The sequence below is a fragment of the Pteropus vampyrus genome, unplaced genomic scaffold (genome assembly GCF_000151845.1).
Source record: "Pteropus vampyrus isolate Shadow unplaced genomic scaffold, Pvam_2.0 Scaffold206, whole genome shotgun sequence".
Taxonomy (NCBI): Eukaryota; Metazoa; Chordata; class Mammalia; order Chiroptera; family Pteropodidae; genus Pteropus; species Pteropus vampyrus.
The window spans coordinates 2,244,465-2,272,441 of record NW_011888987.1 but is presented as its reverse complement, the minus strand read 5'-3'; the positions used below and the strand labels follow the sequence as shown (position 1 = coordinate 2,272,441).

The 27,977-nt window shown below is 32.9% G+C and overlaps 1 protein-coding gene and 1 pseudogene across 18 annotated transcripts in view; both read left to right on the top strand.

Annotated features, from left to right (window-relative positions):
• FOXP2 (forkhead box P2) overlaps positions 1–27,977 on the top strand; it is a 245,159-nt gene that overhangs the window by 144,173 nt on the left and 73,009 nt on the right. The gene's annotated exons all lie outside the window — the stretch shown is intronic.
• On the top strand, positions 8,925–9,043 carry LOC111746961 (annotated as a pseudogene).

Sequence of the window (27,977 nt, the reverse complement as noted above, 5' to 3'; positions counted from 1 at the left end):
TTTAAGACAAGAAGAGAATATTAGAAGTAGCAAGAAAAAAGCTGTTAGTTACATAGAAGGGAGCTCCCATAAGACTCAGCTGATTTCTCAACAGAAACTTTGCAGGCCAGAAGGGATTGGCAGGAAATATTCAAAATGATGAAAACCAAGGTCACTCTACCCAGAAAAGCTGTCATTTAGAATCAAAGGACAGATAAAGAGCCTCCAGATAAGAAGAAACTAAAGGAGTTCATCATCACTAAACCAGTATTATAAGAAATGTTAGAGGGACTTCTTTAAGAAGAAAAAAAAAAGATTAAAAAATATGAATGATAAATGGCAATAACTACATATCTATCAACAATTACTTTAAATGTAAATAGATTGAATATTCCAATCAGAAGATACGTTAAGAGGGGAGGGGATGGTGTAGATGATAGAGGCTCTGTTTATCCCTCTATGACCAAATCAAAATTGTGACAGAAACAAGGAACAAGCATCAAGGAAAAAATCATCTAGGATCAAGATGAATAAGCCATACAACTAGGGAGAAATCCAGGAAATCGCCCTGCAACAGCAGAAGATAGGACAAGGTGAGGACGCAGGGCTGCCCAGTCCCGAGCGGCTGAGTGAGACAGAGGCTGCGGCAGTGGCAGTGGCAGATGCCTCTTAAAGAAGCTGTGCCCGCAAGCGGATTTTCGCGATGACAGACCTGCTCTCTCTGAGAACCAGTGCTGATTAGGTTGCGCGCAGGGGGAACCAGAGACTTATAAGGAGACATTGTCGGAGTGAGGGCCAAGGCGAGACTTGCTCTGTACAGAAGTGACGGCAGTATCCATTGTTCCCTGTTGAGCCCACTCCACTCCCAATGCGCAGACACAGCGCCACCATAGCTGAGACATCATCAAACTAGATAACAGAGGTTGCTCTTCCCAGAGGATTCTCTGAAACCCTCCCTCCCCCAACTCATGGTCCCACCCAAGCCACATCAGGTATATCCTCAGCGAGTCAGGTTTTTCTTGCTGAGCAGCTTCTAGACTTACACTAGAGGCAGCTGAACTTGATTTCTGTGGATTGATTGCTGAATCTTAACAGGCAGCCCCAGAGGGGTAGAGCCTTGGGTTAAAATTGGCCTGCAGTTGAATGCCTCTCAGGACTATGCCACTGGATACCTACTTCACAAATTCACACTAATAAGACCAAGAGACTCAGGAGCTTTGCTTAGTACATAGAAACAGACACGGGAAAGCAGCCAAAATGGGAAGACAAAAAAGCAGAAACCATATGACAGAACAGAATAGAGATCCAGATACAATGGAGTCAAGTAATATAACAGATGCAGAATTCAAAACACTGGTTATAAAGATGCTCAATGAACTTTTGGGAAGTGTAGATAAATTCAGTGAGAACCTCAACAAAGAGATGAAAATGGAAATGGAAATTATAAAAGGGAACCAGTCTGAAATGAAGAACACGTTATCTGAGATGAGAAGTATATTAAATCTAATAAACAAAGGAATAAACAAAGTGAAAAAAGAAAAGGATCAAATGCGTTATCTAGAGGACAGGAAGGCCAAGGACACGCAATCGGAATGGCAAGAGATAAGATGCCAAGACTATAAAAATAATTTAAGGAGCATATGGGGCACTATTAAAAATCCAAATATCCATCTGATCTGTTTAACTGAAGAAAATCAAGATGTTGAACAGCTGTTTGAAGAAATAATGATGGAAAACTTGCCTAACCTAGTGAAAGAAATGGACATAAAACCCCAGGAAGCTCAGAGAATTCCCAAAAACAGAGACCCAAAGAGATCCACACCAAAACACATCATAATTAAAATACCAAAGATTAAATATAAAGGAAGAATATTAAAAGCAGCAAGAGAAAAACAGATAGTTACTTATAAGGTTACACCCATAAGACTGGCAGCTAATTTCTCAAAAGAAACTATGCAGGACAGAAGGGCTTGGCAAAAAATATTTGACAAGATGAAGACCCAGGATCTAAAACCAAGATTAATTTATCCAGCAAAGCTATCATTTAGAGTTGAAGGACAGATAAAAAGCTTCCCAGACAAAAGTAAACTAAAGGAATTTATCACCACCAAACCATAAAAGAATTTATTACAGGAAATGTTGGAGTGACTTCTTTAAGAAGAAAAGACATGTATCAAAAACAAGAACAAAGAATAGTAACAACTACATTCCTATCAATAAGTACCTTAAATGGAAAAGAATTAAGAGCTCCAACCAAAAGATAGAGTGGCTGAAAGGATAAGAAAACAAGACCCCTACATATGAAAAGGAAGGAGATGGAAAAAGATATTATTTTGATGGACCTAGAAAGTACTTAAGTCAGACATAGAAAGATAAACACTATATAATTTCACTTATATGTGGAATCTAAGGAATAAAAAGAACAAACTAATCAAAAACAGACTCACAAATATAGTGGACAATTTGGTGACGGACAGAGGAGAGGGGGTTTGGGTGGCTGGGAGAATGGAGTGAAGGGTTCAAGAAATACAAATTAGTAGCTAGTGGATGGTCATGGGGATGGGGAGCACGGCATAAGAAATGCAGTTAGTATTAATATGTTAATTAGGTGGAGGTCAGGGGAGGGAGAGAGCAATTGGGGTGATCATTTTACAAACTATATAGATGTCTAACCAATGTACTATATACTTGAAGTTAATTTAAATAAATTTAAAATAAAAGATAGGGAGACTGAATGGATAAGAAAACAAGTTGCTTACATATACTTCCTATAACAGGCTCACTTCACAATGAAACACACACACACACAGACTGAAGATAAAGGGATGAAAGAAGATATTCCACTTACATGTGGAATCTAAAGAACAAAATAAATAAAACAAACAGACTCATAGATACAGAGAACATTTTGAGGGTTGCCAGATGGGAGGATTTTTAGGGGATGGGTGAAAAAGGGGAAGGGATTAAAAAGAGGAAGGGATTGGTATTTAGAAAATAGTCATGGGACTGTAAAGTATAGCATAAGGACTATAGTCAATAATATTGTAATAACTATGTATGGTGTCAGATGGGTACTGAATTTATGGGAGTGATCACTTCATAAGTTATTTATGTGTCATCATATTTATGTTTTATACTTGAAACTAATAAAATATTGTATGCAAACTGTAATTGAAAAATAAAAATTTATAATTTATGTTTAAAAAGTTTTATGTCACTTAGTCTTGATATACAAGTATTTCAGGAGTAAAAAGATTTATGGGGTGTAGGGAGTAAAGAGATTTGTTATAGTGAGAATTATTGGAAATACTTTTAGTGATGTTTACTCTTCTATGAAGATTATATTTATAAATACTTATTATCATTTGTTAAATTAAATGACTCTTTACAGAATGCTTGATGACTTTTATTCATGCATTAAATATGCACATATATTTAAACAATATTTGCATTTATAATACATTTAATCATGACTTGTCATAGTGTTACTGGTTAACTATTTGGTTTTCCTTAATATTTTTAAAAATATATGAAGTGCTTATATATGTTAATTTAAATTATTTCTGTTACTTAATTCTGAAACGGTGATACATATCAGTATCTGATCGGATGCATTTCCATCTCAACTGATTTTTGAAGGAAGCTTTTCCTCAGAACAGGCATTTGAGATATGTCAAGATTCTAAACATCATTCATATCTTGTTCTTCTACTTATTGCTTAAATATATTTCTAAGAACATATTGTTTACTATAAACAATTTCTTTTGAGTTAACAAAGTTTCTTGCTATTGCTGCCCATTTATAAATCACAGTTTGTACTAGTAAAGGCAGTTTTACTAACAAAGTACTACTAGTACTAGTATCAGTAAAGCTTAATTAACCATTATTATTTACATGCTGAGTTTAGTAGGTACTCATTATTTAATTCATATTAAGTTTTTAGATGTTTCATTCTCACTAAATTAAACAAACCAGCTGTAAACACATAAAAACATAGTAATTCTTAAAATTGTGATTAATTCATTTTAGGTTATACTGATTTCTATTGTCAGTATTTTTAACAATACATGAATAAAATAGTTGAGGAAATTCATTGCCAAAGGTAGAAATATGGAAGTATTTCCTAAACCTTCATAGAAAGAGGAAACCATTCTGTCACTAGTAAGTTATACATTAGTCTCTCAAAGTTCAAATTAGCTGCTGATTTGAATGTGAGATAATAAAATTTGTCATTCTTAGTGTCTTATTGACAATTCTGACGTTCATATCCTCATTTTAAAAAGTATTTTTAATACTTATTTTAAGCTCATTTAGTTTTTTAACTACCTAGTCTCAGCCCCATAGTTGAATTAAATTTTTAAACATACTTTAAAGGATTAAATAATGCCTGCACGACATTTAAGAAGTATATACAAAATGGTCCAAAAATGTAAAGAAGTGGTGGCTCTTCACCCCCAGATCCAGAAGAAAACACCTTTTATATAGTTTCTATGTTTTTATATCTCTTGAAAATGGAAAATGAAATACTCTCTGCCCTCAAGTAACTTACAATTCACATTTTCCCCAAGACGTTTTTCTTTGGGATCTGAAGGGGATTACTTTTCTGGTGGTTGGTTACTGCTTTAGATTTGTCATTAGAAAGACTTCCAAGCATATTGAATATATGCTAGTTGATGTGAAAAATGAACTGAATTCAAATGATATCATTTTTGCCCCAAATAACTGGTGTTAACTCTGAACTTGCTACGGCATATTATCATTAGAAACATACTGCTTCAATGTTTTGATTTATCAACTATAGATAGAATATGTTGACTCTTTGCTATAAAAAGAATAGAAATTTAGTAATATTTCACCACTACCAATTTTTGCTAGTTTTGCTATTATTTTGAGCTCTTCCAGTTGTTATCTTTATTACTCAAATAATAAACTTAAATATCTATTTTTTTTTAATCCATTGATTCTCTGCTATAATGATAGCTCTTTAAAAAGCTAGGAGGTTATTTTTAGTAGATTTATGGATCCACTAAAATTTTTCTGAGGATATAAATTAGAAGATTCTTAAAGCTTTCTTCTACTCCTGGACTTACCTGTTTCATTTCTTGCAACTTGTTACATTTTGGTAGTCTTTTTACTCTGTTCTATGTTGTTGGTTTTCTTTAAATGTCTATTTTTGGTTGTTGGTTTAATATATGAATGAAAGATGAGGCTAATTAATAGGACTAGTAGATGGGGTAAATTTTCTGCATGGTTGTATAGATTTCTTTCAACATAACTTTCTCCCTTAAATGAGAATGTGTTGAGACGCAGGCTTCACTTTAGGGTCTTCTTTTCAGTATTGAGTGCCCCAAATTGCCAGTATTGCCAAAGTGAAGACAGTATTACTTTGACATTTCTGACTTAACTTGCAGTCTGTAATTGAAGCTGGGAGTTAACTCTAGACTCTGTTCTGCTTATCTTTCACATTCTTACACCATATTAGGTGCTTTCTCCAGACAGATGGTTTGTTTTCTTAGACTAATAATGCACATCTTAGACTTTATCCTGTGGGTAAAAGCCATTTCTTTGAGAAGGCATGCTCTGTGACTTGGAGAGGGTGTGAGAGGAGAAGGTGTTTTACAAGCTTGCCCATTCTATGTGGTGGATTTTAATGAATTCTCAGGATGATTGTACTATGCCTCATCCTTGCCCTTTGTGTTCTGTGGGAAGTAAGAATTTTCTACTGGTACTTTGGGCTGCATTTTTTCATACTCTTTTGCTTGTCACCTGCTCACTTTCTACCTGGTTTCTCAGATTTCCTGGTCTTCTGCTGCTACTTTTTCTTTTTTTCCCTTTCATCAGTTATAATTTTATTATTTTTAAAACAAAAGGAAAGAAGGGAAGTAGATTTGAGTGCTTATAGTGTTATATTACGCTAGAAGTCAATAGTTCTCTTTAAATATAATATTATAATACATGTGGGTAATAAATATTCATGATCACTTGCTATGTACATGTCTATGTTACAGAATGCCATCTAATGGGCTCTGATGCCACATACCCCTACCTCAAGAGCAGAGTGAGCTATGGCTTACAGATCTGCAAAATCTCCTTTAGAGCACATTTTTTCATTCTTCATTTCATTTAATTAGTTCAGATAGTTTTGATTCCTACCAAAAACAATTTGAGTTACTTTTTTCCTTCCTAACTATTCAAAATATAACCCAAAGAAATTCTGCCTACAAGTGAGGTTATCATGAAAATTTAAATTCATGATCTTGACCAAATATTAGAGGGAAGAGCTTTGCCGTTATCCTGTGCCCTGCAGCAAACCCTAAAGCCTTCTATTTCTTGAAACTGACTCTCCAAACTATGGATCAGGATCAGAAAGTCCCTCACAGGGTTATACCAATACATCCAGGTTTTTCTCGTGCTGCCTGCAAGCTGCCCAGTGGGTCCTGTGTGAATTCTTAAGCCTGTTTCTGCTGTGGTGCTTCTTGTATGCAGATCTCTGACAATTGAAGTCACTCTTGCTCTGAAATTTTTTGACCATAGAAGTGTTGGCCAACTCTTTGCCAGAATATGATAAAAGCTGGTGTTTGCGTTTGGCTAAGGAAGAGAAATATGAATTAATATCTAGGGATAAGTAGAGAAAGAGTAGGTATGTGTGTTTTCTTCTTGGCCATACAGGATATACTCAGTTGGACAAGGGAAACTAGTTTGAAAATTCAGACAACCTATTTTAAATAAAACATAATTATTTTGTTCTTAATAACATACTATAATTATATTATGTGCTTTTTCTAGGGAAGTCAAAGATTCAGAAATCTCAAGCTACAAAGGAAACTGTACCTCAAGACACTTATTTTTCTCAAATTGTTTTATTACTAATACAGTGCCTTTTTTCAAAATACATTCTATGCTCAAAACAGTCTGGCAATCATCTTTTTACTTATAGTAAAGATCTCCTTTAAATACTGCTTTATATGTAGTATTTTCCTAAATAAAGTAGAGTAAGTTAAAATTCATTATGTCTATCATGTATAGGCCAGGCAGTGGATACTGATTAACTTGACAACTATAGCATATTCACCCAAACTATCTGCTGGATTAATTAGGTTTTCAAATGATTGATTTACTGAATTTGTTGCACTTTTTCTGTTATTCTGTATTGAGCAATACAGTTAGCCTTTGAACATTTGTCTAAATTTCAATACAAAGTATTTTTGGAGATTGTTTATATCCACTCAATTTAAATAAGATTAAGTTAGTGGCAGTGGTATAGTTTTTAGTAATATTCAGTTCATAGATCTGCCTTGTGATCCATATATGACTTCAGCAAAAGCATTTTATCTTTCTGGGCATGGATCTTAATCTATAAAATGGGAATAGCCATTCCTGAACCGACTCGCTACATTGGGGTTTGATTCTAGAATCTATGCACAGGGTTATACCCTGGTTATTGGTATGATTGTTTTCTCAAGCAGTCTCTGCAGCCCTGTCCATAGAAATTTTCACAGTGATGGGTATGTTCTATATCTTCACTACTCAACAGAGGAACCACTAGCTGCACTGAGCACATGAAATACGGCTAGTGTAACCGAGGACCTGCGTGTTATTTTATTTAATTTTAATTTATTTAAAAATAAATTTAAATAGCCACATGTGTTTAGTGGCTACCATATGGGACCACATAGAGAAAAGATAAAAATAACTGAGGCTCTATTAAGTATTAAATAAGTTACTGTGAGATTTGAATCAGATAATAATACAGATGCTAAAATATTTTTCTACATTTAAAAAATACTTTCCAAATGTGTTATGGTTACATGAACTAGCATCTCTACTTTTATGTGGCATACTTAGTGAAATATTTAGAGATAATGCCTTTATTCTTTATGTAATTCTAAAAATAATTGTTGTATGTATTATTTTTATCAGTAATCATTTTACTTTATTATTTTGAGTTCATGCTTCGCTATGTGCTTATCTAGAGCAGTATAATAATCTGTTGTATGCTTCAATTTGATTTTGAATGAAATACATACCATAAGAAACAAGAGTTCCCATAAACATAAAAACATAATGCCTTTTATTTAGAAGACGTTTTTTACTTTTTCTTTTTTTTTTTTTTTAGGGAGATACAAATGGTTATTCTTAATTTACATTCTCATCTTTGCCTCTCATGAGATAGCATCACTCCTCATTTCTATTGAATCTATCAGGTTCTATTTTCTTTACTGATCTATTTTAATCCAAATCTGTAAATATTGCCCTCCTTCTTGATTAGCCTTTCTTCTCTAGATTTACTTTCAAGTAATGGTAATAGTCTGTAACTACTTTAAACCTGTCCCTTTGGACTATTAAGGATTCTACATTTAAGGATATATTGTTTTAGAACAATGGATAGTATAATTATAAAAGTACAAGTAACATATCTAAGAGGATGAAAGTGTTGCAGTATTATATTATGTTAAAAATTGGCATCTTTTGACATCAGCTTGATATTTCTGTGAATGTCCATTCACCTCAAGAGATTTCTTCACATAATGAGTTAGCTCTCATCTTTCCTTGCAACAAATCGAGGCACCAAAGTCAGCTTTTTAGACTGAATGATAAAACATTTGAGGGTCATCTGAGCTATTCTTTGTTTTTATTGTTTTTAGTTTTGGTCACTCAGTTATAAATACCTGTGTTTGTCCAGTTCCTTAGATTCCATATTAATAAATTCTATAAGGTTCAGGAGATTGACTGTTAAAGATCAAAGTTGAATAGTTTTTACTTTGGTTGTATTCATTATTTAAAAATAGAGGCTTATTTTATTCAGTATTAGGTTAAATGATTTTAAACAATTTGTCAAGAAATTTTTATGTATCTTTTTTAAACAGCAGTTTTGAAAAGTAGAAAATACAGATAAGGAAAAAAAAATTATCTCATCATACCACACAGTTTTAAGATAGCCCAGAGTCTACGGCCTTGCCACCCTGAACACACATGATCCTGTCTGATCTCGGAAGCTAAGCACAGTTGGGCCTAGTTAGTATGTGAATGGGAGACCACCTAGGAAGACTGGGTGCTGTAGGTGTAAAAAAAAAAAAAAAATTGATAGCCCAGAAAAAAATTTCCAAACTTAGTTTATGTGTGTATGTGTGTTTTCACATCCTTAATTTTTTTTTTTTAGAGTTCAGTCATCAAGGAATTGCTGGATCAAAATGTAAACATTATTTCTGATATGTACTCCCAGCCAGAAAGTTGGTACCAATGTACAGAACAACCAGCCACGCTGCCCATTCTATATTTGGGCATGCCTGTTTCCCTATTTCTTTGTCAACACTCAAGATTATCTTTTTTTCTATCTTCCCTAATATAATCAATCAAAAATTTCTTATTATTGTTTTAATATACATTTTATTGACTATTGAAGAAGTTAAATAGTTTTCATGTTTATAGACTGTGTGTTCTCTGGTTGTCAGTCCCTTGGTAATATGAATTTTGAATCTTTACATATAAAAGAATTTCCAAATTTTACTTGGTCACAGATCCTCTTTTGTGCAGAGTATCTTTTTTCCTGTAATTCATTTTTTGGAAATACTGTTATATACTATGAAATATATATATATATGTATGTATATATAAAATTATGAAAATTTTTATAGAGAATTTAACTAACAATAAAATGTATTAGATTGTAGTGAAGCAGCTTGCAATGCAAGTAGTATCCTTCATTATTTATATGATGCTAAAAAAAGTATAGATACTAAATAAATATTTATGAGTTGATTGACCCATTAAACATTGATAGATAAGATCTTTAAATATTATGAAGGTCTTTACTTAAATATATCTAAAAAAATTTCCACGTCTATTTTGGAAACATTGCTATAGGGTGAAATTACAAGCACCTATCTTATAAAATGAGTATCTTTCAGAAAACTGAAGATATAAATATATACACATTTCAGAAAACAAATAATAACAGTTGATTTATTGTTATGTATCAAAATATGGCCTATTTAAACTGTATATTAACATGCATTCTCCAATAATCAGTTTAATTGATATTTAAATCATTTCTACATAATTCCTCTATATAATGAAATATACAAAATGTAAACTCTTTTAAGAAAAAAAAATTCAATCCCCTTTTAAATTTGCCAAGTGTCCTGTGGGAATCAGTTTAGGCAAATCATTTACATTAGGCTACCCACCCCACCCTCACCTCTCACCCCAACTTAATTGGCTGTCACTCACAATTAGTACTTTTATACATTTTTTCACAGATGCCTGATCAGTGCTTTGTTTCAATCATGCTTAGCAAATGAATGGCAGATTGAATGTATTGTTGAGCAGGGGAGATACTGACTGGGTTGAATATTCTCACTTTGAAACTATTCCATTATTGACATAACCTATACATAAAGCAAATGAGTAAGATAAACTATAAGCAAGAAGTTTGCAAAAGCAGAAAATAACCAGTGATAGTCAATTATAATAATGGGGTTAATTAAAACACAAGCATTAGGGGAGCAAAATTTTTGTTTCCAAATTTTTATTGAAGGCTTCTTAAAGGTGGCAGGATTGAAGCAAAGTCTATATTCATAAGAACATGTGTATGTTGAAATAAACTATATTGTTGAGACCTCTTATTTAGGCATGACTTGTGTTATAATTCCAAAGACTGAATTGAAATTTACTTACTTTTTAAATGCCAGTAGGTAAAATGAAATCTTCATTGTGTTTACCTGGATATATTTTTTATATTCACTAGATAAAGATATTTTTCAGGGTTATAAACTTCTTGCAGAAAAGAAAAAGTCAAAATTAAGCAGTGGCAGAAATCATAAGCTATATGAACACATTATTAAATATCACGATTTCAAATTCAGTACTTCGATCTTTAAAGCTGTGTTCATCTTTGCAAGGAACAAGTACAAATTATTTATAACATGAAGAACTTATATTATGAGGAAACAGCCATAATAATGAATAGGCACTCTTATAATTCATAAAATTGGTTACATAATACTTGCCCTAATTGGTCATTCCTGCCTAGTAACTGATATGCTATTTTAATTTCTCTATCTTAATTATAATACTCTCTTGCTACAGGCTTTCCAGTATTAACTTCCCATGTTGCAATTGACCGCTATGTATCTATATTAGTTTTTCTATTTTCTTGACCCCAGCAACCCTTTTAATTATATTATCAGAAAGAGAATAACATTGAACTCTTACCTGAACACAGATCTGTGTCTCCAGTGAAATAATACTGATCTCAGAATTTTCTACCTAAAAGTAGTGAAGATTCTTTTTTTCACAATCTGAGTTATTTCCTTTCTGAAAGGAGTTTATGATAATGGCAAGAACAGAGGCAAATAGATAACCAAAATCAAGTTTAATAAAAGGGTAAAGATATTTATGATGGTATGTAATAGAATGTAAATTGCTTTGTAAGGACTTTATTTTATTTATCATTAGTTGAATATCAAATAAGGAGCAAATATATTGTTCAGCCTTACAGGAAAATAAATAATCCTCAGGGCTAATCTTCAAGAGATTACAGTATGGGGAGCCAAAAAAGAAGATATAAAGATTGACAGATTGCCTGATCATTATGATACAGTGTAATCAGTGATACTGAAGAGTGCAAATTGATTTGGAAAGGTATAAGAGGATTGCACATCCAGAATATGGGACAATTGAAGTCAATTTGAAGAAGGGATTAGTAATAAGAATTGGGAATATTACTGAGGCAAGACATGAAGTGAAAAAAATAAAATAGTTCCACCAGAATAAGGTTATCTAACAATAGGGAAATATTTAAACTTTTTTCCCTTAATATTAAAGGCATGTTCCACATCTGAACATCTGTCATGCAGTCTCAGGTGGAAGAAATAGTTTCATCATCAAAGGCTGGTATCTGCAGTAATTATTGCTCATCAGAAATATTACATTTTCCTCATATTATTAAAGAAAGAAATCACGATTCCCTTGAAATATTTTCTATTTGTGAAAATCCCTCTTTCCTTGGAGTGGTGTTGCATTGGCAACTTGGTTGTGCTTCTTGGAACTCTGAGGTTTGTGGTGACTGACTGTTCAATTTCTCTGGACATCGCAGCCTGAGAAAGCAATGCCCAGACTGAAAGATGGGGATAAGCTTGGGTCCCCAAATCTGTCAATGTCTCACTGTTTAAAGGCAAAATAGAAAATATCTGAAAAGTCAGATGCCCCCAGGAGAGTTTTTTGAAGCGTGTCCCTCTTGGGCTGATTATAAAACTAATCAGCCATTTATCAAGCAAGCCATTATGTATCTAACCATATGAATAAACATAATTCATGCAAATATAATGTATGTTAAATACATTCTCGAGCTGTTATGCACGATATTTTCTTCTTCAAAAAGCAGTGACCAAAAGTGCACTTATATTTGTTGTAGTTCAGCATTTTGAATATCTTGTTTTCCTCCTGTAATTGATGAAATTATGACAGTTCCTCTGATTAAGTTCTCCCCTCCACACATGTCCTAGGCATTTGGAAGAGGGTTACTTATTTCAGAGGCCATACATTAAGATGATATTCTTAGATAGTCTGGTTGTTTAGGGTTTTAATAGTACTTCAGATTTTGTACCGTTAATAGGTCTTGACATTCTAGAAGAAGGAGCCCAGTTCTAAGCTCATTAATAAACAAATTTAAATGCTACAGTGTCAGTCCTGACCTCAGAGGTACCCGTTAGTGACTTTTCTCCATTGTACTATAATGTAATCATAGACACTGAAGTAGCAGACCATTTTTTTTGTTAATCAGAAATAATCCAAATCATTACAGTTCAAAAATAAAGCCTGTTTGTGTCCTTTGTTTTTAATGAAAACAGTTGGGAGCTCCCCTCAATGCTTATACTTTTAAGATATAAAATATGTAATTTCAATTGTTGTAAATGTAAAGTGATGTATTTGTGTACAGCCTCTAAAAAAGAATCAGTTTGTTACATATAAATCTGAAAGGTTATAGTTATCAACTCTGAACATGGAAAAGTGCCATGATTTATTTATTAGTATGCCTCTCTGGAAGATGTAAATAGCTCTCCCCGAAGCCCAGAAGCCCACCTACTCTCCAAGTTTGCATTCCTTGAAGGCAAACTTATTCAAGTGTCACAAATATAAGTCTTGGAATGTATTCTAAAATCTCTTTAAAAACAAGTATTTGTTCATCTGTGGAACAGAGGTAATATTTATTTACAGTGTCACATACATTATAGTCTATTTTCAAGCTTCTATTTCTTTGTCAGTTTATTAAGATATATCATTATACACTGAAAATCTTTGCAGAAGGCTCTTACATTCAGGAATCACCATAAATGCCAGCAAAGATGGCAACTTATTCCAGTGTATGTCCAAGCTAGGTGACTGGATACAGTTGTGTAAGTTGTGCCCTACACAAGAACACCAGGTCATCAGATATATGGGACCAAAATCCAGCCTCCCTCTATTTCCCAAGTCATGTGCTTGATAGACTAAATCCATCCAGAGCACAAAAGGACTTTGTGGGTTAGTGATGGCCATTTGGCTAGGATAAATGCCTTCAATCAAGTGTAATAAAACTTGTAGAGTCCTTTCAACCAGCAGGCGTGCAACAGTCAACTCTACTGAAGAAGCAGAATAGGTTTTGCTCTATGAAAATGTGTACTTGTGCACTTACTCAATAATTGTCTCATCTAGTCAAGCCAATATAGATAGTGGACGATTCTAACTCAGATACAGTGTGAAAATGTTTCTGTGAATCCTACCTTCTTCAGGGTCTGACACTACTCTTATATTCCTATATTTCCAATAGTTAGCTTATTAAAAACTTTTTGTTCATGTTTATTTAATAATTTTATAAATAAAGCAGTGCTAGAATAAATTTATCCCCTATAATGCTGATGCTCATTGGATTCTGTTATCATAATCATGACTACTCTTGTGGTAAAGCTCCCTTAAGGAAAAGGGATGGATAGTTAGTTCTACCTTGGGTTTACTTTCCAAGGACAGGCTAACCAGTGTATCCTTCCTCATTTTTATAGGCATCTCACTTTTCTCAATTGTAAGGCATCCACAGTTTTATATCTTAGATATGTCTACAAGTAAGTATAAATATGTAAATATTAATACTCCTGAAAATAGAAAACTCTGCAATTGTATGTTAAAGGCATTATGAAATTACTTCACAGTTATGTCTACACTAGTGAATAACTCTAAAAATTACCCCAAAACATTATAGACCAATTTGCAGCTTGAGTACAAAAGTTTCGTATCCTGGTGTCATTGTGGCATGGAGTTGAATCACCAGGACAGTGTATGTTGCAAAACGATGACACTGCAGTCTTTTTTTTTTAATGAGACCTTACCTTCGACTATGATGCCAGCTTTTTAGTGGATCTAGTTAATGACAAAGAGTAAGTTGAATGATGTGAGGTCATCAAAGACAAGGCTCAAGTGCAGACATCAAAGTTACATTCATTAATATCAAAACTCTATTCACTATTGTAAAACCAAAAAAGGAGTCCTTTAATTGATGAGCATTAAAAATGTTTTCAGAGCACTTAACTTATATTAAAATGTAATAGTCACTATTATTTGGGTGTTAAATTACTGTTCTAAACTGAGATGAAAGGAATTCAGGAAAACCTGACTTGCATCCTAAGAATGAAACTATCCCTGACCTTTTATTTATGGCATTTCTGTCATCAGTAAATATTACCCTAATGACTTGAACTACCTGATTTGTCATTGGGAGAATATTTTAGATGATGACTGAATAGGCAGAGAGCAAATTTCTTTGAAGACATTTCATCATTTTGGGTTAACAGATAAGTTTCAGTGTGCTACATAGACTAGAAAGTTGAAATTTTATATTAAAAAATTTAAGTGCTTTTACAAAAAGAATGATTGGCCTGTAGCTAATATATTGTGTAATAGAAGACTGATTTTACTTACAGAAATTTAGATTATTATAAGTGACTTAAATTTTGCCAGAAGAAGGTAAGGCTTAACATTAAAGCCTTACAAAACCCTTTTAAATAATTAAACTCTAAAAACCAAGGTTATGTTAATATTGTTGTAAATCTGTCTGTAGCCCTTGATTCCACTGTGTGGTGTTTTAAAAGTTCTTAATTAGAAAAAAATAATATCGATCAAAGAGTACAAACTTTCAGTTATAGGATGAATAAGCTCTGGAGACCTATGATGATTACGAATAGTTAATAATAATGTGTTGTGTACTTAAAAATTGCTAAGAGAAATGGGCTTAAGTTTTTATACCAAGCACATACATACAGATACACAATATTAACTGTGGGAGGTGATAGATATGTTAATTAGTTATATTGTGGTCATTTCACAATGTATGCATTTATCTAAACATCATGTTTTGCACTCTACATATATAAAACTTTGTCAAAAATAACTAAGTAAAAATCAAAGTCCTCTAAAAAAAATCGATCAGCAAAAATACAGAGAGAGTGCAAAATCTTTGGAAATGCCAGAAATTCAAGGATGCTTTCAACATATTGTTTGAAATCAACTAATTATATGACCATTTGCAACATTAAGTACTGAATAAATATGCCTAAGATTTTTGTTATTCCCAGAATGGTGTTTGATTTGTTTATGTTTATTTATGCTTATTTTGGGAGGATGGGCAAATTTTCCACTCCAAACTGGCATATAAATACTTTTACAGTTTATTTTACACTAAATATTTTGAATAAATCTAGATTTTAAAAATATCATTGCTATAAAATACAGTTTTCCAACAGAACTAATAAATATTTCAAGATAGAAAAATTCATAAATTACATTCTATACTTTGGATTTACAGGGGAGAAAATATGGTTCTCTCAAATGTTAAAGCTGGTAGATAGATTGCACATTTCAGTTTGCCTAGGACTGTTCTGGTTTACAATCACCTCCTCTGGTAATTAGCCGTATTGCCTCTTTCTATTCTCACACATGTCTAAATAATTCTGTGGTCACCCTCTTGAGTAGCCAAGCCTATTTAGGTCTTTAATAAAGACTACCATAATTCCAGTACTCAGAAATGGGGCTCTTAGGGACTCTGAGGATGCAACAAAATTAAACCATAGTAAAAGTGATGAACAACACCTTGGATTTGGAACAATTAAAAAATTAATTCAAGTTCCAGTTTTTCCTCTGTTTTATTCTGTTGCCTGTCTTGTTCTTTCTGAGCCCTTGAAAAATAGATGATAATGATGGTTTCTAAGGTATAAAAATGTGAAAATACTTTGTAAATTTTAAAATGCTATACAAATATTAAGAAGCCCACAGTATGGTTTAACAAAAAGTTTTACTTGTCAAGAACACAGAGTTAAATTAAGTGTAATTATTATGCAAGAGGGCAAACTGTGCCCTTGAAACTCACTTTTACATATTTTATCTTGCTATTATATCCTCCCAGTAGATTAAGTGACCCCAAAATACCAGAGGATTCCAAAAGTAAAAATTATAGTCTTCATTTATTTTCATTTTTATATAAAATATGAGCACATTATGTGCATATTTTAATACAATGATTATGATAAAACAGTGTTTACTATATTATAGGTTTTAACCCTGATAACTTCTGGGAATTAATTTTTGAACTACTATATGCAAAAACATTTCGCTGGATTGTGGAAGATCAGAGTAAATGAAGCAAAATCACTTCTCTAGTCTGGTTTATGTATAAACAATCATAATAAAAGGCAGATTGAGATAAATATAATAGAAAAAATGAGTTGAAGTGAATGCATAGAAAAGAAAAAAATTCATTGTTAATCCAAGCATTCTGGGGATCATTTCCCAGAGGTGGTCCCCAACTGAAAGGATGAGGTTTGGGTAGATTGAGATATTTGCCAACACAGTGCACTCCAGGCTGAGATGAAGAAGCTATACCGGTGGAAAGCAAAGGTGTTCAATGCGCTCAGTGGGCAGGTGGCCCACTGGTAGTGACGCATACTGTGAAGAGATCTCTGAGAGATGGACCTGGAAAGGGAGGTTATGTTAGGGAATGATAGACCTTGAATTTCATTAAAGAAAACTCTCTTCTATAGGATTGGAAAGCCTTTTTAGTCTTTGACAAGGATAGTGACATGATGAGATTTGTATTTTGGGAAGAAAATTCTGGCAACAATAAGTTGTATTGATTGGAGAAGGAAGACATTAGAGGCTGGGAGACCACTTCAAAGACTGTAACAATAGGTCAAATGAAAAATGGTGAAGTATGGAATTGAAACTTGAGGGAGTATGAATGACAAAGAGGGAGCCTGGAGATGCATTGTAGAAATGATTGGGCAGTAATTACTGACTGATTGAAAATGGGGTTGACGTACAGAGAGGAGTGAAAATTACCTTGAGATATTGAGCTTAGCTGACTGGGAAAATAAGAGTGCCATTCAATGAGAGAGGATTCACAGTAACAGAAGCAGCTCTGCTGGTTCAGGATTTAGCATTGAGTTTGGGCAACGTCTAGTTATCTGTATGTGTACACCTGATAGTTTTATTTTCAGATCCTGAACTCGAAGAAGGTAGCTACCTGTGCTTTATGGGCCATGAGATAAATTTTCCAAAGGCAATCCATAGTCAAACTAGACCTAGAATTTTCAAGAAATTTCCACTGTTTAAAATGTTTAAAACTTTAAACATTTCTTGAAATTGGTGAAATTAGAGACCCATTGAGCTACTAGACAACCTCTGTCTGTCCTCTTATTCTGAACCAGGAGATCTGTAATAATCAGATAACTGACATCTCAATAACTGTACATGGCTGGATTTTGCCCCAATCTGAGTGCTATTCCCTTTGCCCTCTCCTCATTTGCCCTTTTATACACAGTCAGAAACAGCAACTTGGTAGGAAATGAGTAGGATGTTGTATAGAGGGGGGCGCTGCGGTAACATAATGCATTGTATTCCAGAAGGGGCATCATCATAAATAAAGACATGGAGGTAAGCTTAAACAAGGAGCCTTGGTAACAGTGTATCTAGAGGGGATTGGGTTTTCTGTGCTACATTCATAATCAAATTAAAGAAAAGTAATATTGAGTGCTTGCGAAGTGCCAAGTACTATGCTAAGCTTTTCATGTGCATTATTTTATTTAATGCTACAGTTAATGAGATTTTTGTACAGTAGTCCTCCTTTATCCATGGAGGATATGTTCCAAGACCCCGTGGATGCCTGAAACTGCAAACAGTACCAAAGCCTATATATACTATATGTTTTCTATACACAGATACCTATGATAAAGTTTAATTTATAGATTAGGTACAATAAGAGAGTAACAACAGTAACTAATAATAAACTAGAACAGTTATAACAATATCTGACAATAAAAGTTATGTGAATGAGGCCACTTATTTCAGGAGATCCCTGACTGAAGTCTTCGTGTAAGCTCAGTGTTTTCCGGTGCAACACATTGCCATCAACCAGAACACGTTTTCTGTTCATGTCTTCCATCCACAAATTTAATACCTTTTCCGTCTTTAAGCACCTATCATGCACTGTGGCCATAACTTTGGCAGTTTGAGTGCGACAGCAAAACTTGGATGAATTGAATTTCTGTTTACTTCACAATTTCATGGATAGAAAATTCATTCTTATCATAGATCTTAGCAACCTCAGCATACATTTTTTCTTTCCTTATTAATTCTAGAACTTTTACCTTTTCACTTAAAGGAAGCACTTTACGACTTTACAGCTTCTCTCTTCTCTTTGGCATATACAATTTGCCACCATTTCTACTCTTCTCCTTTGGGGTATTTATTAAGTAAAATAAAGATTAGTCGAACACAAGTGTACTACAGGACAGAGCAAGATTCCATTGTACTACTCAGAACAGAGCAAAATTGAAAACTTATGAATTGTTTATTTCCAAAATTTTTTATTTAATATCTCCATTGTTATATGAAGATGTCAGAGAGGAGGGGAGTAAGGGTTCTATCCTGATCTGGCAGAACCCCACTCCATGAAAACCTGATGAAAACTGGGTTAGTGTCTTTCTATTTTGTAAAGCTATGGTTGCAGAACTGAAAAGATTCAATCTTATCCATGTGGATAGAGACTCATTGTAAATCCACCTGTAATCCAAGTGCCAAGTGCCAGGTACTGGCAAAGCTGTCTGTTGGCAAGTTCAAGGCTGGATATGTCATTACTTAAGAAGAAGAAGATGGGAAGATGTAGAATAAGAGAAAAACTTTTTTTCTACTGAGGGGAAGAATGCATTCAAAGAATACTCTACTGCATTATTCAAAAGAAAAGAAATGTAAAAATGTTTGTAAAAATCCTATTGAAAAGTCCATTTTCAGTAGGATTCAAGAAAACATAAATTTTATAAAACAGAGAGAGCTATAGGAGCAGAACAGATTGAGATAAGAAGGAAATGATATAAGTTTGAAGAGAGTGAGATAAAAATAAGGTAGAATAAAGATTGCAGAGAAATTAAAATGCAATGTCAGAATTAAATTTTGTTTTGGAGATATAGTAATTAAAAGTAATACTGACACTGTAAATCAAATTCCTAATATGGGGAAGAATGTTTATTCTCCAGAGAATAAAAGAAGTGTACAAAGATTTTAAAATGTGAGACAATAATAGATAGGGCAGTCTGAACCTAAAAATAAAGGGAATTCCTGAACAGAACCATTTCTTGAATGGGAGATCAGAACTTTTGAAATAGAAACAGTAATCTAACATAAAATCCAAGAAATTATTCTTAAAAACAAACGAATCAAAAATAAGGATAGAGAGAGAGATTTATACCTTGATGTTGGCTAATTTCTTGTAATATAAGCACAAAAGAAATAATTTTATAATTATTCAGATGGGGGAAAGGGTTTCCTACAAATCAGATAGGTAGAATGAACTGACTTCAAATTGTATTCCTCTGTAATACTAAATGCCTGAAGACGCTGAGGCCTTATCCATAGAGTACTGAAGAAAAAAGTTTGTGAATCAAAATTTTTATGCCTAATATATTACTTTTATAGAACTGCCTAACAAGTTTTCAAAACTTAGCAAATTAAAGCAATACACATTTATTATCTTCACAGCTTCTGTGAGTATGGATCAACTGGATCCTTGCTGAGGATCATCCTGTGCATCTGTTACATATGTAGTGATTTATGGACTGAAATTCTAGCATCAAAATTTATACTTTATGTAGTTTTTCATAATTAATATACTGTGGTAACTAAATCTGAACTGTATTGTAGGGAGACTTATGTTATTTAGCTAACTCATTTCAACTGAAATTCTTGCATATCCAGACCACACAAAGTAAAGACTATCTAAATCTACAAAAGGAGTGAACTTTGAATAGTAAAACTGTGATTTTTTAATTCTATCTTTATATATTTCCAATGAACATTAATGAATGCATATTATAAAATAAAATATGTTTTATATTAAAAATGGGTATTAAAAATATGAAGATGCACTAACCCTTGATGGTAGTGAAGGTAATGGAATCATAGGTGATTTTTCTTTTATATTTTAATATTTAAATTTCAACAGTAAGCATATATTACATATGTGATATTAAAAGAAACAATTTTTAAAGAAAAGTTAATTTGAAAACATTTCTACATTTATCTCTGGTATAATTTAGTTAGTAAACATTTATCAAGACCTGCTGTATACCAGCAACATGCTAGAAGCTGTGTATATTTTCTGTTCTTAAGGATCTTACTGTGTAAGGGGAGAGACAGACATTTAAACAGAAGAATTTTAATATGGCATAGTAAGTATTTTTACATATTGCAACACACAGAACAGAGTAATAACTATAAAAATCAGAGGTTTTCTAATGTGAACTGATTTACTGAAAATGAAAGATGTCCAATAACAGCTTTTTTTGTTTCTTTTTATACTATTATTCCTTTTCCAATGCTGAAGTTTCTGTGAAGAGAAATAATTTGAGATAAAATTAGTAAAATTCTGTGGTTAAAGCAGAAGAAATTTATTACCTGCTATCTTTAGACATCTATAGTGAATTTTTCAGGAGTAATCGAAAAGCTAATGAAATTATTTTGTTCTATGATGCTTCTTTATGAATATGCCAAAATAAACACATATGTAAACCCTATTTGCATATTAAATGAATTTTGTTCCTGATTTAGAAACAGGAATTTTTACTGAGCTACTCAGATGAATGATTTAAAAAATTTTAATCAAATTCCAACTGTATTCATTTTCAGCTTAGTATTTAAGGGACTATTATGTTGAAAAGACAATAGAGAGAGCATTATATTACATTTTCAATGCCTTTAGAAATAACTGTAAAGGATTTTTCTACATTGTAATCACTGCATCCTGTCTCTACTTAGAGGAAACATATAGCTGAAACATGAAGTAATATTTATTTATTTATTTATTTATTCTTCAAAATATATTTTGCTTGTATCTATTTTGTGCCAAATTTCACAATAAGTCCTAAGTAAACAGCATTAAGCATGGTGGTCTAGCCCTCTTTATGAAGCTTAAGAAGTACCCAAAGCAGTGTGCACTTATAGCTAAGTTCACAAGACCTAGATCCATTTTCAATATTTTTTCACTGCTTAAAATAGCCCTCTGGGAAGTTTTATCTTTGTATATTCACCCCATCCAACCACAACCTGATATTTAGTTAATCCTTTTCTGTTCTTTCCAAAGGAAAATATCTTTACTGACAGTACTTTGATAGTAATCAAACCACAACAGTTACATCTTTAGAGATTTTTGTCTGACACAATAATAAGAATAGCTACCATATTGTTTCAATGTGAACAAAGAATGATGCATTCCTAAGTAAAGGTGTACAGATAAATGATGCATTCCTAAGTAAGGGTGTACAGATAAATGATGCATTCCTAAGTAAAGGTGTAAGAAAGTAGGAGAGGGAGGAAGTGGGGAAGAGTAAGGTAGGTGAGGGGATGGGGAGCCAAAAGGAAGGGGCTTGAGAAACAGAATAAGAATGAGAAGCAATTTAGATTCATTATGGAAAACTTCTCAAAACTTTTTAGTGACTCCGTAAAATTTAATTATTTGAAAAAACAAGATAGCAAAGAGTTTAAAATGCCTAGAAATGAGACTGGATATAGTTCATACCAACATGTTTCTTTCCTCTTAGTGTCCCATGGAGAAAATGGAGAGAGGCATTGATCTCTTAGGAACTAAGAGGCTAGAGGGAAAGAAAGGGATATGGAGCACTCACTTCCCTAATGAGAAGAATAGCTAGTATTCTTAACTCTTCATCAGTTCTGACTTTTGTAATGTTTAATCTTTCCACATCACCTGCTGTAGATGCATGTCTAGGATCCAAAAGTTTTGGATAGACAAATCTGTAGGCTTAGAATCTTCATGAAGTACATTTTGGCCAAAAAAAAAAAAAATTGTCTTCCCTCAGAGAGTGAATGAGTGAATAAATGAGGTTCATTCAGTAAATGTTTGGATAAGTCTCTTATCAGTAGATTCAGAAACAGTGTTCAAGAGAAGGTTAAGAATGTTGAAGCTATAGTGCTAGTCTTTGAGAGAAATGTGATGGAATTTCAGGAAGCCTGAATCTAAAGGAGTGGTACTGTTAAGTGACAGAATGCAGGGCTTGATACCCACTTGGGCATTTTTTTGTATTCTTATAACCAAAAATAGTGATTGTCTACTACAAAAATAGTGATTGTCCAGGTTTTGTCAATTGCATAAAATAATAGCATTTGTCAAGCCTTTGATATCCACAGATAAAAAGTACCTTATGGATATGAATTATATTTCCACTGTGTTTCTGAGGACATCTGATACATTTTATATAATTTTCCTCTCACATGTTTATTTCAAATCAGAATTAGCACTTTAGTAATACTATTTTGCAACATTTTTCTATATATTCTACTGGAAAACCTCACTGCCTAACAAAATATTTTAGATATTACCATGGCGTTAGGGTCACAGCTAAGTTACTTTATATTATTATGTCAGTGATTTTGCTTAGAGGATTTTTTAAATAGTAATTTAAAACTGATGAGAAGTATTTACCATTATGTATTGCGAATTTGATTGACTCCTTGAAGCAGTAATCTTGGAAAGTGTCTCTTTTAAAAAACTGAATTAGTTATAATCTTAATGTGCCAATAAAATTTTTTGAATTAATAATATATTTACATAGTTTAAGATTCAAAAGGTATAAAAAGCAAAAAGTTATTTGTCCACCCCGTCGCATAGACAGTTCCCTTCCCCAGACACAACCAATATTATCAATTTCTTTGGTGTCTTCCTAAAGATATTTTGTTCATATTCAAATAATGTATATATTTTACACAAATGGTAGCATTCCGAACACAGTTTTGTAGCTTGATTTTTGCACTAAGAAATATATTTTGGAAATCGTTTGCATTAGCAGCTCATAAAGAGCCTCTTCCCTCACTTTTATGACTAGATAGTATTTTGTTAATGGTTATCATTTAACCAGACTCCTATGGATTGTCACCTAGGATGTTTCTAATTTATTATTGCTAACAAAAATGCATCAGTAAACAGTTCTGAACATATGTCATTTCATATATGCACAAATATAACTGAGGATAAGTTTTTAGAACTAGAATTTCTTGGTCAAAGAATATGTTTGTTTGTAATTTCGGTGGATATTACCAAAATGCTATCTATAAATCTGTTGCCATTTTTTATTTCCGTAAACTAATGTCTGCTTTATACAACTTCACCAACACAATGTTATTTAACGGTCTTATATTTCCCAAATGATAGACTTCTCAGAATACCTTTAATTTGCTTTCTTTTTATTATGAATTAGGTTGAATAGATTTTCATATGTAAAAGAGGCATTTCCTGCAAACTGTTAGTACTTTGCCCATTTCTCTACAGTTCTTTTTTCTTGTTCTAAAGGAGCTTTTCACATATTAGGGAAATTTTGAGTGTAGTTATAATTCTGAGTTTATCATTTACCTTTAACTTTGACTTCAGTTTTAAATATGCAAATTTTTTAAAATGCAGTTGAATTTATTGATATTTTCTTTTATGGGTTCTGAGTTTTGTGCCATTGTTAGTAGACCTTTACTCCTCCAAGATTATAAAACAATAATTTCATGTATTTTGTTTACAATTTTTATGGCTTTATTTTTTACAATTAAATCTTTGATCTTTTGGAATTTATCTTAATGTAAGGTTTAAGGAAGACAAGAGGTTTTTACATACACACACAGCATTCAATCAGAAGACATAATGGAAGAAAAGATCATTATCAACAACAAGCTAAAGTAATATATGTAGGAATAGTCTACCTTGCTGTTGCTCCCCACCTCCATCTTTATTAAAGTAAAATTGACAAAGAGAATTGTAAGTTAAAGTGTACAAAAAAGACGATTTGATATATGTATGCCTTGTGAAAGGCTTTCGAAGGAATTACCCCCATCAAGTAAATTAACATATCCATCACCTCACATCTTTACCCTTTGTGTGTGTGAGAACAATTCAGTTCTACTCCTTTAGCAAATTTCAATTACACAATACAGGGTTATCAACTATAGTCAGCATGTTGTATATACATTAGATCCTCAGATCTTATTTATCTTATAATCGAAAGTTTGTACCCTTTAACATACCTCTTTCTATTTTTCTCACCCCACTCCCTAGCCTCTAGCAACTACTTTTCTACTTTCTATGACTTTCACGTTTTCATTTTTTCAGATTACACATGTAAGTGATAACATATGTAAGTGATAACATTAAGTATTTGTCATTGTCTGCCTTATTTTATGTGGCACAATGCCCTCCAAGTTCATCCATGCTGTTTCAAATGATTTGATTTTCTTCTTTTTTATGGCAGAATAGTATTCCACTGTTTCTATATACAACACACTTTCTTTCTCCATTTGTCTGTTGGCAGGCACTTAGGTTGTTTTTATATCTTGGCTCTTGTCAATAATGCAGTAATGAACATGGGATACAGATAACTCTTTGCAATATCGATTACATTTTCTTTGGATACAAACCAGGGAAGTGGCCTTGCTGGGTCATATGGTAGCTTCATTTTGAATTTCTTGAGGAACCTCCGTACTGTTTTCCATAGTGGTTGCACCAGTTTACAGTCCCACCAACAGTATTCAGCGTTACTTTTTCTTTATATCCACACTAGCATTTGTTATCTGTCTTTTTAAAAATGGATATCTTTACAGGTGTGAGGAGACATCTCGCTGTGGTTTTGATTTGTATTTCCCTGATGATGAGTGAGAAACTTTTCATGTACCTGTTGGCCATTTGTATATCTTCTTTGGGAAAATGTTTATTCAGACCTTTGCCCTTTTTTAATTGGATTATTTGTTTGTTTGTTTGTTTTGCTATTGAGTTGTATGAGTTCCTTGTATATTTATGATTTTAACCCTTTATTACAAATGTGATTTGCAAATATTCTCTCCCATTCCATAGGTTGTCTTTTCATTTTGTTGCTGGACCACTTGTTGCTTTGGGTGTCATGTCATCTCCTTCTACCTATGAAAGGACTTTGCTCTGCCTTTTTCTCATGTTCTCGCATACTTCCATTACTACTAATTTATTTACACAACAGACAAACATGTCCCAAATCTTCTCTCATAAAAAATTAAGACTCCATGGAGGTAAAGTTTAAGTGTATGTGAGCTTTTTCTTCCTTAGTTTGAAACCTCTTTGATCTTGTCAGTATGTGGCTCCTTCTTATTCATCAGGTCTAGCTTAAATGCTATATCTCAAAGAGATCTTTCCTACCCATACTAAGATGATCTTCCTTATTATTCCTTTTTAAACTTTCTTTACTTTTTCTAGAACATATTGTTTTATAATTATTTTATTCATTTCATCAGTTTACCGATCTAATTTATTTCTTCATTAAAATATAAATTTTGCAAACATAGGGAAATTTTATGCCTTGTTCCTATAGTATCCTTAGCACCTAGTATGTGTCTGGCATATAGTAGGTGACTAATAAACATTTTTGATGGAAGTAATGGAGAGAGGGGGAAAAAAGAGAGGAAGAGGAGGGGGAGAGAGCAAGAAGGAAGGTTGATTTTACTAATTCACCATTATTTTCTCAACACATAGCACAGTGACTTTCACATTATGGATATTCAATAAATATTTGTGTAGGAAACTAACTCCTCAGAATTCTGTGTCCAACTCTCTGCTCTCGTTCTACACACTTCATACAGATTCATGAGTAACTTCATCTAGACTATTATTACAACTATCATTGATATGCTAACAACTTCTAAATCTGAATCTGAGTCTATCATTATCTGGTTCAAGAACCACATATATATTAGCCTAGTGGACATTTGTACTTAGTGATATCACAAGACACTTAAATTCAGCATGTTAAACTTTGATCTGATTACCTTTGCACTCAAAATTAATCTTTCTGTTTACTTTACCTTAATAAATGAAATCACCCCATCTGCTCAGATATCATTGAGTCATCTATATTACTCCTTTTCTTTCATTTTCTATATGTAATCAATCACATCTTGTGTGTTCTAATTTCTTAACATCTCTCAACAACTCTTTTCCTCTCTATCCCATTCAAGTAATCTAAAATGTTCACAACAACCTCCTAATTAGCATTGTTGCCATGGATATTCCTCAAATTCAAATCTCGCCATATCACTTTTCTTAAATCCTTCAAGATCTTTATATTTTTCTACCTACTACTCAAGCAGTGGTGATAGAAGAAATTTTTAACTTCTAAATTTAGTAATCATGGCCTTCTCACGGTCTGGCTCCTCCTTACCTGTGTTCTATGTATCCCATACCCCAGTCGTAAGGAACAATTTGCCATTGCTTTCACCCATGCCTCACTTCTACCTAGAGAAGCCTTTCAACGTTCTAAATTCTTGCTCATTCATTAAAACTCAACTTAAATATTACCTCTTCTTGAAAACCTTTTCTTATTATGCCCTACCAATAATATCTGTCCTTTTTCTTCTGTGTATTCTACTGTTACACTTGCCACACTAAACTCTAAGTGTGCATTTACTTCCCTCCTCTTCTACTGCCAGAAGTTAGCCAACTTTGGTTGGATGAATGGTTGGACTAGAAGAGAGTTTATTCTTTAAGAAGTTAGATAACAAGTTGAAACCATGGTTAGAACCTAGAACAAGAGTTGGAGGAAGATAATACCTAGATGATGATGATAATGATGGTAATAATAATAACTAGATTACTAGTATGGACAAAACCAAAAATGGGAATGGAGCCTAAGACACAAGGAATCTTCTGAGCAAGAGTTAGAAACCAAATAATAGGTACTAGTAGAGCTTGCTGCAAGACAGCCCTTATTGGTCTTAAGTTACAGTGAGGCTGGGCTGGGTTGGGTTTTGACATATTTTCTCAGACAGTTTGTCTACAGCACAACAAACAAAATCAAAATTTTTAGCTTGTTATATACTTGTACTAGAATATTCCTTTTGAATAAATGCACTCATAGAACACTATTAACAAGTAGATATTGTGTATTACTTTGTTTTATTTTTTGCTTCATGATATAAACCCCTAGGATTCAGTATAGATTAAGAAACCCCCAAACTTTTTAATGTTTTTAGTGTTTAAGTCTGAATAGAGACTACAGGTAAGATAGCCTCTCTTAGCTTTACAATCATATAAACTGGGGGGAATTTGTTATGTATAATTAAGTCTCTTGAAAAAGTTCGTCTGGGTAAAGAGAGAAGGAGTGAAGGAAGATAATTTGAGTGGTTACTGTGTGTTATGTATTTACATGCATTATCACAATTAATTCTCAGAATAACCGAGTGAAATGGATGTTCTTATCTTTATTTTACTGTTAGAGGAAATATTCTAGGGAAATTAAATAGCTTAACCAAAGAGACAAGGCAAATGAGAGACCCAAGATTCAACTTGAATTTTTCTGGTTTCAAAGTCTGACACTGCAACCAGGTTTTTTGTTGCTATCTATATCTTTGTTAGTCTTGTTTTTTAATCATCATTTATAAGAATAAATTTGTATTATTTGTATTATCTG